This window comes from Dipodomys merriami, unplaced genomic scaffold, assembly GCF_024711535.1.
Source record: "Dipodomys merriami isolate MVZ:Mamm:240054 unplaced genomic scaffold, mDipMer1.0.p SCAF_2301, whole genome shotgun sequence".
NCBI lineage: Eukaryota > Metazoa > Chordata > Mammalia > Rodentia > Heteromyidae > Dipodomys > Dipodomys merriami.
Window position 1 is genome coordinate 17,133 of NW_027203718.1, and position 14,214 is coordinate 31,346.

The window sequence follows — 14,214 nt, forward strand, 5'->3', positions numbered from 1 at the left end:
TGATGCCCTACTCTGTTTTGTTAGCCTTGTCCAATACTTTGGGATGTAATCCTTTGGTTTATTTTTATCATTCTAAAGCTAGTCTCTATCATCATAGATATATCAGAATTGGCATGTTGGTCTAAATATCTGGGAATAAATCTATTTCTTCCACTGTTCTCCCCACAGACATCTTTAGGTAGAAAAATGTTGTTTCCTGCTCTTTGCCTTAGCACCATCTTCCTAGAAAAAACAGCACCATGAGAGCCAAGTAGAGGAAGCGAATGCGCAGGCTGAAGGGCAAAAGAAGAAAGAGGAGGCAGAGGTCTAAGTAAACCAGTTTGTGCATCCATCGAGGCCAGAGGAGCAGGAGGAATAAGGAATGCCATAGGCTGGGATGCTGAGATGTTGGACTGCATGCCGCTGTGATTTCCCAGTGGATCCAGAACTTTCATTGCCAAGATCATCTCTGAAAGACACACCTTGCTCATAACCAAGCATCCCCTGATGGTCCTGTGCCCCGGACCTGTGACATTCTGGACTAGTTCTGTTCATAGTTGTGGCCAAGTGTGACACATGTACAATAAACCATCTCTTTTGCTGTTGCAAGAAAAAAAAAGGAAAGAAAAATGTTGTTTCCTTATTGAAAATTCACCCATTTCAAATATTTTGTGAAAGTTTCTTTTTTGTTTATTGTTTTTTGGATTTTGTTTTGTGTTTTGTCAGTCATGGGACTTTAATTCTGGGCCTAAGCACCGTCCCTCGTTCTTCAGCTCAAGGCTAGCACTCTACCACTTGAGCCACAGTGCCACTTCTGGTTTTCTGAGTAGTTTATTGAGATAAGAGTCTCAGGGACTTTCCTGCCTGGGCTGGCTTTGAACCATGATCCTCAGATCTCAACCTCTTGAGTAGCTAGGATTGCAGGCTTGAGCCACCGGTATCTGGCTGGAAGATTTTTATATGTGGATTTATGGAGGGTTGTATTTGTTTTCTACTTTTCAAACCCTTATTTAATGACCATTATTTTGGTTTTGAGCAATTTTATTATTTTAATTTGGGACATTGCTTTATTTTGTTTTGTTTTTGCCCATAATGGTATTTGAAATCAGGGTCTCATACTCACCTTACTTGAACCACTGCTCAAGTCCAGCTCTTTGCTTGTTGAAGATGGAGTTGCAGACTTTTCTGCCTGGCCTGGCTTTGAATCACCATTCTCCAGATCTTAGCCTCCTAATTGAATTTTATGTGTTCAATAGTGTGGAATGTAAGCCAGGCATGGGAAGCTAACAACTATAATCCTAGCTACTCAGGAGACTGAGATGTGAAGCCAATCCCAAACATAAAAGTACGTAAGTCTCTCAACTCTAACAAACTTCTCAGAAAAGGCTAGAAGTGGTGCCATGGCTCAGGTGGTAGAATGCTAGCTTTGAGCAGAAGAAGCTCAAGACAGCACCTAATCCCTGAGTTCAAGCCTCTGCCTGTTGGGGTAGGGAGCAGAAGATTGGGTTTCAAACAGTCAATTGGAAACTCTTCTTCCCAACATTTCATGATCAGTCTTCCCTCTCTTCCTTCATAAAGGCCACAGTACTACATGTTTTCTACCAGAGTCATAGAAACTGGTAATATTAAGTGCTTTTTGTTTTACATTCAATTCACTTTGGAACTTTAAAAAACTTCTATAACTTATAATAAAGATTTATACTACTGAAAATTAACTGATTTTTTGAAAAGCATACAAAAAAATCTTTGTCAAGGGTCCCAGTGAATACTAAGGAACATTATTGGGAAATTTTTACTTGGTTGCTTGTCTGTTGCATCATTTAAACACATGTGGAATTTGGGGTTTTTCAACATTTTACCACCAAATCTTCAACAAACTACGTTGCCTCATTGGATTTTGCTTCAAAAGTTATAAAATATTTTGACATGTTTTTGGTTTGGTCTTTTGGGGATTTTGGCTTTTGGAGTGGTAGTTGGCAAGTACGTAGGCTTGAACGGAGGTCTGGTATCTTGCTTAGATTATTGTGCTCAATGCAGTCACTGTGTCATTTAAGTCACATTTCCACTTCTGGCTTTTTGCTACTTAATTGAAATAAGAATCTTGAGGATTTGTTTCCTTGGGTTGGCATCAAACTGTGATCTTCAGATCCCACCTTCATGAGCAGCTGAAATTACAAGAATGAGCCAAACCCTGGATATATTGTACTACCTATAAAACCAAAAGATGGACAAAATTCTGAAGCAAGTGTGTATGATATGTATTTTACATAATTATATAGACAAATATAATCATGTAAGTGTGTGTGTGTGTGTGTGTGTGGGTGGGTGTGGGTGTGGGTGTGTGTGTGTGTGATTTTAAATGTGTAGAGGGAAATGAAGATGTATTGAGGAAAGATTTCACCTAGCGTTTTTCACAGACTGGGCTACAATACATTCATCATCCCATCCATCTGCATCCTTCCCTAAGATATGCACATCCTCTGGTGGTATCATGGTTATTTTTTGTGTGTGAGAGCCACTACCGAGGCTTGGATTCAGGGCCTGGATGGTGTCCCTTAACTTTTGTTGTTGTTGCAAGGCTGGTAGTCTGCCTTTTGAACCACAGCTCAGCTTTCTGTCTTTTGCTGGTTAATTGGAGGTAAGGGTCTTTTTGCATGGGTTGGCTTTGAACTGGGATCCTAAGATCTCAGCCTTCTGAGTAGCTAGGATTACAGGCCTGAGCCTCCAGTGTCTAGCTTTTCATTATTACTTTTACAACCTACATACTCATACACATCCCTTGCATCCAAAAATCTGACAGTTCAGGCTAACTGACAAGATGTGAGGAAAGATGGCTGAGTGGATAAGTTTCCAAATGGGCATCTAGCCATATTAATATCATTTTGGTAGGTAACTTACCCTTTAGTGAGCACATATTTCCTCTTTCACTCTTTCTTTAGAAGTCAGTGAAATGTTTTTGATATATCTTTCAAATATTATCTCCCAAACAGGAGATAATATTTTAATATATTTGACAATATTTCAGATGAGGGGTCTTGGTTGTCTGGAGCTCTGTGGGAAGAAGGCATCCAGCTGGGCTGTAGGCACAGAGTTGATGTTTTCTATCTGCTGGTTGCAGAGAAAAAGGTTTTCTTCCTGGGAAGGCTTTGAATCCAAACCCTCTGCTTTCAGGCTTCTGAGGATTACAAGCATAAAGCACCACCAACTGGCTCATTTTAGAAGCCTTAGTTGCTTTTCATTCATCCCTTTTTTCCTGCAAGGTTGATCTAGGCAACCTGGTTGTACCTCATGATAAAGTGATTTTTATAATACTTTGCCTCTGCCATTTCTGAAACTTATTTCCTCAGTACTGGGTATATGAAGTTGATCTAAACCCAGTAACATTTTCCTTCTGAGATGTTAGGTAGCTTATTTAAATCATTTATCCTTTGCTTTGGCAAAGCAATCAAGATGTTTCTGTAAAACCCAATTTCATGAGAGTATTATAGTTAGAAATTATCATATGCACTCTTCAGTATAGTCTATGCTTTATTTTATTGATTTATTGATTTATTTATTTAGGTCAGTCGTGGCGCTTGAACTCTGGGCCTAAGCCCTTTCCTTCAGCTCTTCAGCTCAAGGCTAGTGCTCCACCACTTGAGCTACAGCACCACTTCCAGTTTTCTGATGGTTTACTGGAGATTAGAGTTTCACGGAGTTTCCTGCCCAGGCTGGTTTTAAACCATGAGCCTCAGATCTCAGCCTCCTAAATAGCTAGGATTACAGGCGTGAGCCACAAGTGCCCGGCAGTCTCTGCTTTTATAAACTTATAAGACTGGTTGGAAGAATGATGATTGTTGAATTAATTTAGTAACTATTCTATAGATTTTATTCCTTAAGGCTTATTAACTCAAAAAGGGATTAAATACATTCAGAATAGTGGAATGTGGCAACTACTGATTTGATGTATGTGGACAAATGATCAGATTTCTTATGATTACTAAAAAGATTTCTTCAAATTTCCAGTGGTAGGCTGCTGTGCTAACTTGGAGGAGACAGTGGTGATGCTGGAGCTCTGAAAACTGGCTATGAAGCAGAATTTCAGAGGAGAGCATTTGCTAAGGATATAATTTCCAAGGCTCATACCAAATATATTGAACTAGATTGCCCAATGATGAACAACGGGTCATATTTTGTTTGTTGGTTTGTCTTGTGAAAATTTAAATTTTGAGCCTGGGTACTGTCCCTTAGGTTTTTTTTTTGTTCTGAGCTAATGTTCTACCTCTTGAACCACAGCGTCACTTCCAGATTTTTGGTGGTTAATTGAAAGTCAGTCTTACCAAATTTCCTCTTTGGGCTTGTTTCAAACCTCATCCTCAGATATTGGCCTTGGGGTTAGTTAGGATTCCAGGTATGAGCCACCAGTACCCGGCTAGCATCACATTTTAAAAGTATTCTCTAGGTTAGTCTGGTGTGTCTGGTTACAATTTGAGAACATTGGTTCCGGTGGGTCATGTCAGATTTAGAGTAAAATCAGAACTTTTCTTCCTGTAACAAGTAGCACACAATATCTAATTTATTCCTGTCTTCATCTCTGATCTCTTTCTTCTTCATTGTACCAGTCCTTCCTTGTTCCATGAACCTCAGCATGTCAGTGCTGTCTTCCTTTTCTTAAACAAGTCAGGTCCGTTCCCACCATGGGGGATGTACTTGCTGTTCTTGCTACCTGGAACATCTGCTCCTAGAAAATTGCATGGATGATGGCCTTGCTTTCAGATCAAATGTCCCCTCCTCGGGGATGTCTCTGCCTATCCCCACTGTGAAGTTGTACCCACAATACCACCAATGTCATGCCTCTGATTTATAGAAATTGTCATTATGATTTCTGGTTTTCTTCTCAGCATGAAATAGGCATGGAGGCAGCCACATTCACTTCTGTTTCTCCAACCCCTAGTGCCTGGTCTTTAGTGCTCAGGAGCCTTAGCATGGGAATAAGCCTGTTCCAGCTCAAGTAATCCTAGCTACCAGTCAGGACAGCTCATCAAGCTGTAGCCTGGTGTCTAGCAGTCATTTCCTCTCATCCTTTGTGCTCTCTGTGTAGCTGAGTCCACCTGATGGCCAGATCAGTGCCTGAAACCTATCTGCTGCCATGGCAAAAGTATCTGTGATGTCATAGAAGTTATGGCCATTGTTTTGTGAAGCTGTGAGGACACCCACCCCCACAAAAGGTCACCCAGACAGGGATCTCCCATGCCCAGAAGTACATTAAAAAGTTCAGCAACCAAACCATCCCTCACCCCCTGATGCACTCAGTGTGTTTCCATTTCTTTAAAAAAAAAAAAAAGAAAAAGAAAAGAAAAAATCAAGACATGCCTTTGATGATTTGTCACAGAATTATTGAAACATAATATATAATTTTATATGAGTATTTGTTAGACTTTGTCCATCTCTGGAGCCATTGGAATATTTATATGTGTTTGCAGCTTGGGAACAATAATAATCTTTAATTCAGTATAGTCAGAGACTATAGTTCAGAAGGCTCTTTTGAGACTCTTTTGGAGAGAATGCTAACTTTCCATCTACAGGTGGCCATCTTGGTACAGGAATTGAGTAGATTATCATAGGATAAGAAGCTTGTCCTTATTTCTACTGACTTTTCTCTGGGGTCAGGGAGGGTGATCCAACGGCATATGTGTCTTTGCTATCCTGGAGGGGCCCAGACTTCCTCTCAAAGTCTAATGCCATGATGGTAAAAGAGGCTAAAACTCAGAACCCACCTTCCTATACAACTAGGATTATAGGCCTGAACCTTGTACATACAACTCATAGCCCTTTTTTGGGACATAATGTGGTCAACTTAATTATATTCACTTCATACATAGATGCACAAATGTATATACACATGTATTTATTCATCTATTAATAAACAGTATTATATCCACACACAAATATATATTTATATAATTATAATCAAAGTTATATCACCACTTTCTCCAATAATTTTTACATTGGTTTGTGAAAAAATACCCTTGAGACTAAAAATGTTAAATGCTCTCATAGTTTGAAAAAATCATATTCAGTCTTATATAATATATTATATATAATATAGTGTAAAGAATATAACATGTATTTACATATAACTAATTTAATTATGGATTTCCTTCCCAATTAATTACAGAACCATTTAGACAATGATAATTGTCTAAATCTAAATCTATTTTACTGTTGTCAGGAAATACATTATTATAATAAGGCTTGCAAAATTCACAGTGGTGAGTTACAAAGCCTCAATAATTAAAATATACAACTAGGATGATAGAAATAAAATAATAGAAAAAGGAAGAATGGGAAATTGTGGGAAGGAAAAAACCTCCACAACCCAAACCTCCACAACCCATGCATTTTTTTTCCCAAAATCTTTAGAGACTTAATATATTGGAATCAACACTTACAGGCACTACCCAAACAGAAAACAATCACAAATTTAGAATTCAGCTATTCTAGTCTCAATCCATGCCTTCTCTCAGACAAGCAAGTATTCATCATCAATCTCCTTTTTAAAACAATTCATGTGTATGAGTCTTCTCCATTAACAATTTGATATACCAGAATTTGTTCAGAGTAGGTACTTGTGGCTCACACCTGTACTCCTAGCTACTCAAGACTGACATGGAAGGAAAACATTTGGCTTGTCATTCTTTAATGACAGCAGGGAAGCTCAGATGTGTTTAGTATGTAAAAGACCCTTAGGTCATTACTCAGAAGCATAATAAAGAAATGGAAAGGAAGAAAAAGGGAAGAAATATATGTATATGTTACATTGGGTAGGTTTGTGTACATATGTGTCTGTCTATATGTACATAGGCATACATAACCTTTAAAATGTGTATTGTATTGAATGTTTCCATTTTAATCCCCCTTTCTATCCTCTCCCTGCCCTGTACCTGCCATTACTTCTGATTTCACTGTTAGTTCCCTACTTTTGTCCATCTGGAGTCTGTCCATACTGCTTTTCTGGTGGACTTCTTGACATCAATCATTCATTTTCCTAAATTTTACAGATCTGACATGCAATGTAACTATTTTAGAAATGATAGTGAGGGACAACTTCAAAAAATCAATTTCAGAGAGTTCCGGGAAGATGGCGGAGGAGAAGCTGGAATCTGAACAAGCTCTCGCATAGAAAGCAGCTTTAGAGTTCCAGTGAACAGTCCTAAGCCAGAGAATCACACCAAGTGTGCCATCACAGGACAGAGAGTTAGACAAGAGAGGGGAAGCCAAGGCAAAAAGAAGCACCCGAGTGGTCGCCAGCAGCCGCCACGGCGGCGGCGGCGGCGGCAGGGTCGCAAGCGGCAGAGACCACAGCCGGGGGCCATACCTGAGCGCTCACACAGAGAGTCCGGGACGAAGGAGCCAGACGCAGCGGCCGAGCGGATTCTACTCAACACCAGCAAGAACCAACAAAGAGCGGACATCTTCACCCTGCAGCTTGCAGACCAGAGACGTCCCAGGATCCAAGACTCGGCACCAGAGACGACCCAGGATCCAAGACTCGGCGTGAGTACAAGCCCGACATCCTCACTCCTCAGGGAGCAGAGGAAGGAAGGCCACCCCTCCCCCCCCAGCACCGGTGATCTCCATCTTGGATACCGACAAAGCTCGGAGGAGCTGCTAGCTCCAGCTCAGGCCTTGGAATAAAATGAGTCATTTAGCAAGCAGGTCACAAGAACTTAACTGCGAAGTGACCTGCCAGACTCAGCTCCATCCAGGGAAAAGTCACCCAGCTCAGGTGCCAGCCATCAGAGTGCCTAGCGTCACTGGGTAACCAGAGCCAGAGGCTGCCCCTCCCTCTAGCAGCCACCACAATCAATTGAAAAACAGAAACCCTGAGAATGGCTCCAGGCTGGGCACTGTGAGCTTTATCACAAAATAGCCCCAGGGAAAAGCTACTGTTTGTTGAAAGGCCTCAACTCTACCCAGAACCTAGCCTCATCACCACATCCCCCTCTTTTGTGACTCTCAAAGCAGACCACCCTCCCAGAAAACTAACCTGGGAGGGGGATCTCAAAATCTTGGGTAAAGCAGAGCATTTTTCTGCCTCTTCCAACCAACCGACTTAAGAAACCAATCAAGCCACAGGACCTCAAGCTGACCAGAGACTCCAACAAGAGACTGGTTGCAGACAAAAGGGAGATACAGGATTCTTCCCACTCCTCCCCCCCCCAAAAAAAAATCAAAAGACTTTTTTTTATTCTTCTTCTTCTTCTTTTCTTTTTTTTGCTTGTTTTTTGTTTTTTGTTACCTTATATATATATATATATATGTATATAAATTTTTTTCCCTTCTAAAACTTTTATTAATCTTTAATTTTTGCCTCTTCTGAAAAAATAATTGTTTTCCAGTAACTTTTTTTTTCTCATCTTATAATTTTTATTTCAGAATTACGTGAATGAGAGTTTTCCTTTCTTTTCTTGTCTTCTTTCTCTTTTTCTTTCTTTCTTAATTATCTTTTAGTTTTTTGTCTAGCTCTACTGAACTTCTGATCTTTTCTTCTCCCTTAAAGCTTTTCACATCTCCTCTATGTCCCTCCCCTTCTCTGAACATATTCACATTCCTCTCTAAATAGACGGTCTTTTAACCTCTATAATAACATTAATTTTTACGTTTCTATTCTTTTTCTGGTCTCTCTTTATTCCCCTTTCCATCTCTTCTTTTTCTCTCTCTCTCTACTTGCATCCTACCCAACCCATTTCCTGCATTGTGATTAGGACATAGTTAACTCTCCCTGTGCCTCCCCACACCAATCTATTCCTATTTTTTACCCACATCTCTCCCTAATCCTAATAATTTCTGGTTTTCCAAATTCTTTTCTGCTGTTCGAAGTCCTTTAACATATAGTCGTTTGATGTTGAATAGATGTATCTGTTGAACTAGATTGTATCTGTAGACTATTGACTGTACAAATGCAAACTTTGGTTGATAGTTGCCTTAAGATAGTGTTCTAGCACAAAACTGGTGCAATCTTTATCTCAAATGGGCCGAGTAAGCCGGAAAAACACAAGAAAAATGGCAAACTCGGGTATCTCAATTCCCAACCTTGATAATCAGGGATTAGAACAGATAAAGAATAATCCAGAGGAGAGTTCCCAAATAGCTCTACAAACACTAATAGCAAACATGATAAATGAGAAGTTTGACAATGTACAAAGGACTCTGTATGAGCGTGATAGGGAGAGAGAGGAGGCATCCCAGAAGTTTATACAGGAATATCATAAGCGTGAGGAAGCTTCTCAAAAACTGATACAGGATTTGCGTGAACAACTTGAGAATACTCAAAGAGAAAGGGAGGAATGGCGTGAGCAGGCAGAGAACACTCAAAGAGAACTGCAGGAATCCCACAGAAGGGAGGAAACTAATCAAAGAGTAATTCACGAATTAAGAGACCAGGTAGAGAATACGCAAAGATCACTAAAGACATTCATGGAATCCATTAACAAAGAGCTGAAGGAAGTCAGGGAGACCACAAAGGGAATGCTGAATGGAACCCAACAGAAGGAATGGGAGTCCAAAGAAACCATAACCAATCAACTAAGTGATTTGAGAACAAACACTGAACACCAAATTAAGGAAGTAAAGAAATTCATACAAGACCTAAAACAGAGCTTCAACAAAGAACTTGAAGCCATCAAAGCTGACCAATTAGAAGGAAAAGAGATTAAAAACAAAGTAGAGAGTCTTGACAGCAGGTTAGACCATGCAGAAGATCGAATCTCAGGGATTGAAGACAGCCTAGATATTATAGAGAAAGAACATACAACCATCCAAGACAAGTCCAAGAAATATGATAGGTCTATCCAACACCTGGAGGACACCATCAGAAGGCCCAATCTAAGGATAATGGGTGTAGAGGAGCACCTAGAAACAGAAGTTAATGGTCTAGGAAATTTGTTTAACAGGATCCTAGCAGAGAACTTCCCAAACATACAAAAAGATAGGCCTATTCAGATACAAGAAGCTTTTAGAACCCCAAATAGACCAGACCAGAATAGGACATCCCACCGTCACATTATAATCCACACAGGATCAACCCAGACCAAGGAAAAGATCCTTAAAGCTGTCAAGGAGAAAAGGTTAATCACCTATAAAGGGAAACCAATTAGAATTACCTCAGATTTCTCAGCAGAGACAATCAAAGCAAGAAGAGCCTGGAATGACGTATGCCATGCCCTAAAAACAAACAACTATCAACCAAGAATACTGTACCCAGCTAAACTCTCCTTCATAACTGAAGGCCAAATAAAAACCTTCCATAGCAAAGAAAAATGGAAACAATACATCTCCACCAAACCAGCCCTGCAAAAGATTCTTAAAGATGTCCTACACATAGAAAACCAACAAGAACGCAACAAAGGCCAAGAAACTGCACCCAAACTGAGAATCCAAGAACCTTAGGAAGAACGCAGTTTTCACAGCCCCCAAGAAGGTGGATAACATGGCAGGAACTCCCAAATACCTCTCAGTCCTATCTCTTAACGTTAACGGACTGAACTCTCCAATTAAGCGACATAGACTGTCTAGTTGGATTAAAAAACAAGACCCTTCTATCTGCTGCCTGCAGGAGTCACATCTTGCCCGTAAAAACAAACATATTTTCAAGGTTAAAGGCTGGAACAAAATCTACCAAGCAAACGGCCCTCATAAACAGGCGGGAGTTGCAATCCTAATATCAGATAAAATAGACTTCAAATTAAAATTCCTGAGAAGAGATAGAGAAGGTCGCTACATACTAATTAAAGGATTTCTCCTTCAGGAGGATATTACAATTCTCAATATCTATTCGCCAAACAATGGAGCACCCAAATTTATCAAAGAAACACTACTTTCCCTCAAATCCCAGATAGATCCAAAGACATTAATCGTTGGGGATTTTAACACACCACTCTCCCCACTAGATAGATCAACTCGGCAAAAACTCAACAGAGAAACCGCAGATCTAAACAGCTGCATAGATCAACTAGACTTAACAGACATTTACCGAACATTTCACCCAGCAGCATCAGAATACACGTTCTTCTCAGCAGCACATGGAACGTTTTCTAAAATAGACCACATTTTAGGCCACAAAGCAAACTTGTCTAAATTCAGAAACATTGAAGTTATACCTTGCATTCTCTCTGACCACAAGGGAATAAAATTAGAACTCAACACCAAAAGCCACCAAAGAAAGTCCGGTATCACATGGAGGCTGAACAACACACTGCTGAATCATGAGTGGGTCATGGAAGAGATTAGAAAGGAAATTCAAATGTTCATGCTATTCAACAAAAATGAACACACAAATTACCAGCTCCTCTGGGACACAGCAAAGGCAGTACTCAGAGGCAAGTTTATAGCTCTGAGCTCCTACATCAACAAATTGGAGAGATCGGAAACTAACAATTTAATGACACATCTAAACCTCCTTGAAAAAGAGCAGCAAGATAAACCCCAATCCAGTAGACGGAAAGAAATAATCAAAATTAAATCAGAATTAAATGAATTAGAATCCAAAAAAACTATAGAAAGAATCAAGAAAACAAAGAGTTGGTTCTTCGAAAAACTTAACAAAATTGACAGACCCTTAGCAAACCTTATCAGAAAAAGGAGAGAGCACACCCAAATTAATAAACTCAGAGATGAGAATGGAAACATCACCACGGAAACAACCAAGATTCAGAACATTATAAGGGAATACTTCTCAAAACTTTATGCTAATAAGTTTGAGAACTTGACAGAAATGGACCTTTTCCTAGCAAATATTGACATGCCAAAACTAAACCAAGATGAGTTAAACCAGCTTAACAGGCCCATATCAAGCATTTAAATAGAAACAGCAATAAGAGACCTCCCAGCTAAGAAAAGTCCAGGACCAGATGGTTTTACAGCGGAATTTTACAAGGCCTTCAAAGCAGAGCTCACACCAATACTCCTCCAACTCTTCAATGAAATTGAAAGAGAAAGCTCACTACCAAACACATTCTATGAAGCCATCATAACCCTCATCCCAAAACCAGGCAGGGACTCATCAAAGAAAGAAAACTATAGACCCATTTCTTTGATGAACATTGATGCAAAACTTCTCAACAAAATTTTGGCCAATCGACTTCAACAATTCATCCAAAAAATCATACACCATGATCAAACAGGATTCATTTCAGGGATGCAAAGCTGGTTCAATATACGCAAATCAATTAATATTATTCATCACATCAACAGGAGCAAGACTAAGAACCACATGGTTGTCTCAATAGATGCAGAAAAAGCATTTGACAAGATCCAACACCCCTTTATGATGAAGGTTCTGGAAAAATTAGGAATCCATGGAACATTCCTCAATACAATAAAGGCTGTATATGACAAACCTACAGCCAGCATTATACTCAATGGTGAAAAACTAAAGCCATTTCCTCTTAACTCAGGAACAAGACAAGGATGCCCACTCTCTCCACTTCTCTTCAATCTAGTATTAGAATGCCTAGCTACAGCAATAAGACAAGATGCAGACATAAAGGGGATCCAAATAGGGAAAGAAGAAATAAAACTCTCCCTCTTTGCAGATGACATGATCTTGTATTTAAAGAATCCCATAGACTCCACTCCCAAATTACTCAAGCTGATTCAAAACTTTGGCAAAGTAGCAGGTTATAAAATTAACCCCCAAAAATCAATGGCTTTTCTATATGCCAACAATGAGAAAAGTGTGGCTGAAATTAGGAAAGCAACTCCATTTGTAATAGCCCCACAAAAAATAAAATACCTAGGAATTAACTTAACCAAAGAAGTGAAGGACCTCTATGATGAAAACTTTAAAATCTTGAAAAAGGAAATCAACACAGAACTTAAAAAATGGCAAAACCTCCCATGCTCCTGGATTGGCAAGATTAACATCGTGAAAATGGCAATACTTCCCAAGGCTATCTACAAATTCAACGTGATACCTATCAAAATTCCACCCTCATTCTTCAAGGAAATAGAGGAGGCAATCCAAAAATTCATATGGAACAATAAAAGACCCCGAATAGCAAAAACGCTCCTCAACGGAAAGAACACTGCTGGAGGAATATCAATACCAAATTTCAAACTCTACTATAAAGCCATAGTAATCAAAACAGCTTGGTATTGGCATAAGAACAGACCTCAGGACCAATGGAATAGAATTGAAAACCCAGAAATGAACCTACAGACCTATAGCCATCTAATCTTCGATAAGGAAGCTAAAACAATAGAATGGAAGAAAGACAGCCTCTTCAGTAAATGGTGCTGGCAAAATTGGTTAACTACATGTAGAAAACTAAAGCTAGATCCTTATATATCACCCTGCACCAGAATCAACTCCAAATGGATCAAAGACCTTGAACTCAAAGCAGACACTCTGAAAACATTACAGGATGGAATAGGAGAAACCCTAGGTCTCCTTGGCTCAGGTCGAAATTTTCTGAATAGAGACCCGGAAGCACAACAAATCAAAGAAAGGTTGGACAAATGGGATTGCATAAGATTGCAGAGCTTCTGCAGGGCAAATGACATAGCTGGCAAGATCAATAGAAAGCCCACCGATTGGGAGAAGATCTTTACTAGCCATACAACGGACAAGGGTCTCATATCTAAAATATACTTGGAACTCAAAAAATTAAACCACCCAACAACAAATCCTCAAAGAAACAACTGCCCAATAAATAAGTGGGCGAAAGACTTAAAGAGAAGCTTCTCTGAAGAAGAAAGAAGAATGGCCAATAGACACATGAAGAAATGTTCAACATCCCTAGCCATAAAAGAAATGCAAATCAAAACAACATTGAGATATCACCTCACTCCAGTTAGAACAGCAAAAATCAAGAACTCTAATAACAACAGATGCTGGAGGGGATGTGGACAGAAAGGAACCTTACTTCATTGTTGGTGGGAATGTAAACTTGTTCAACCACTTTGGAAAGCAGTATGGAGGTTCCTCAAAAGACTTCACATAGATCTCCCCTATGATCCAGCAATCCCACTTTTGGGCATTTACCCAAATGTTTACAAACAAGACCACACTAAAGCTACCAGCACAACTATGTTTATTGCAGCATTATTTACCATAGCTAAGATATGGAACCAACCCAGATGCCCCTCAGTAGATGAATGGATCAAGAAAATGTGGTATATATACACAATGGAATTCTATGCCTCCATCAGAAAGAATGACATTTCCCCATTTGTTAGGAAATGGAAAGGTTT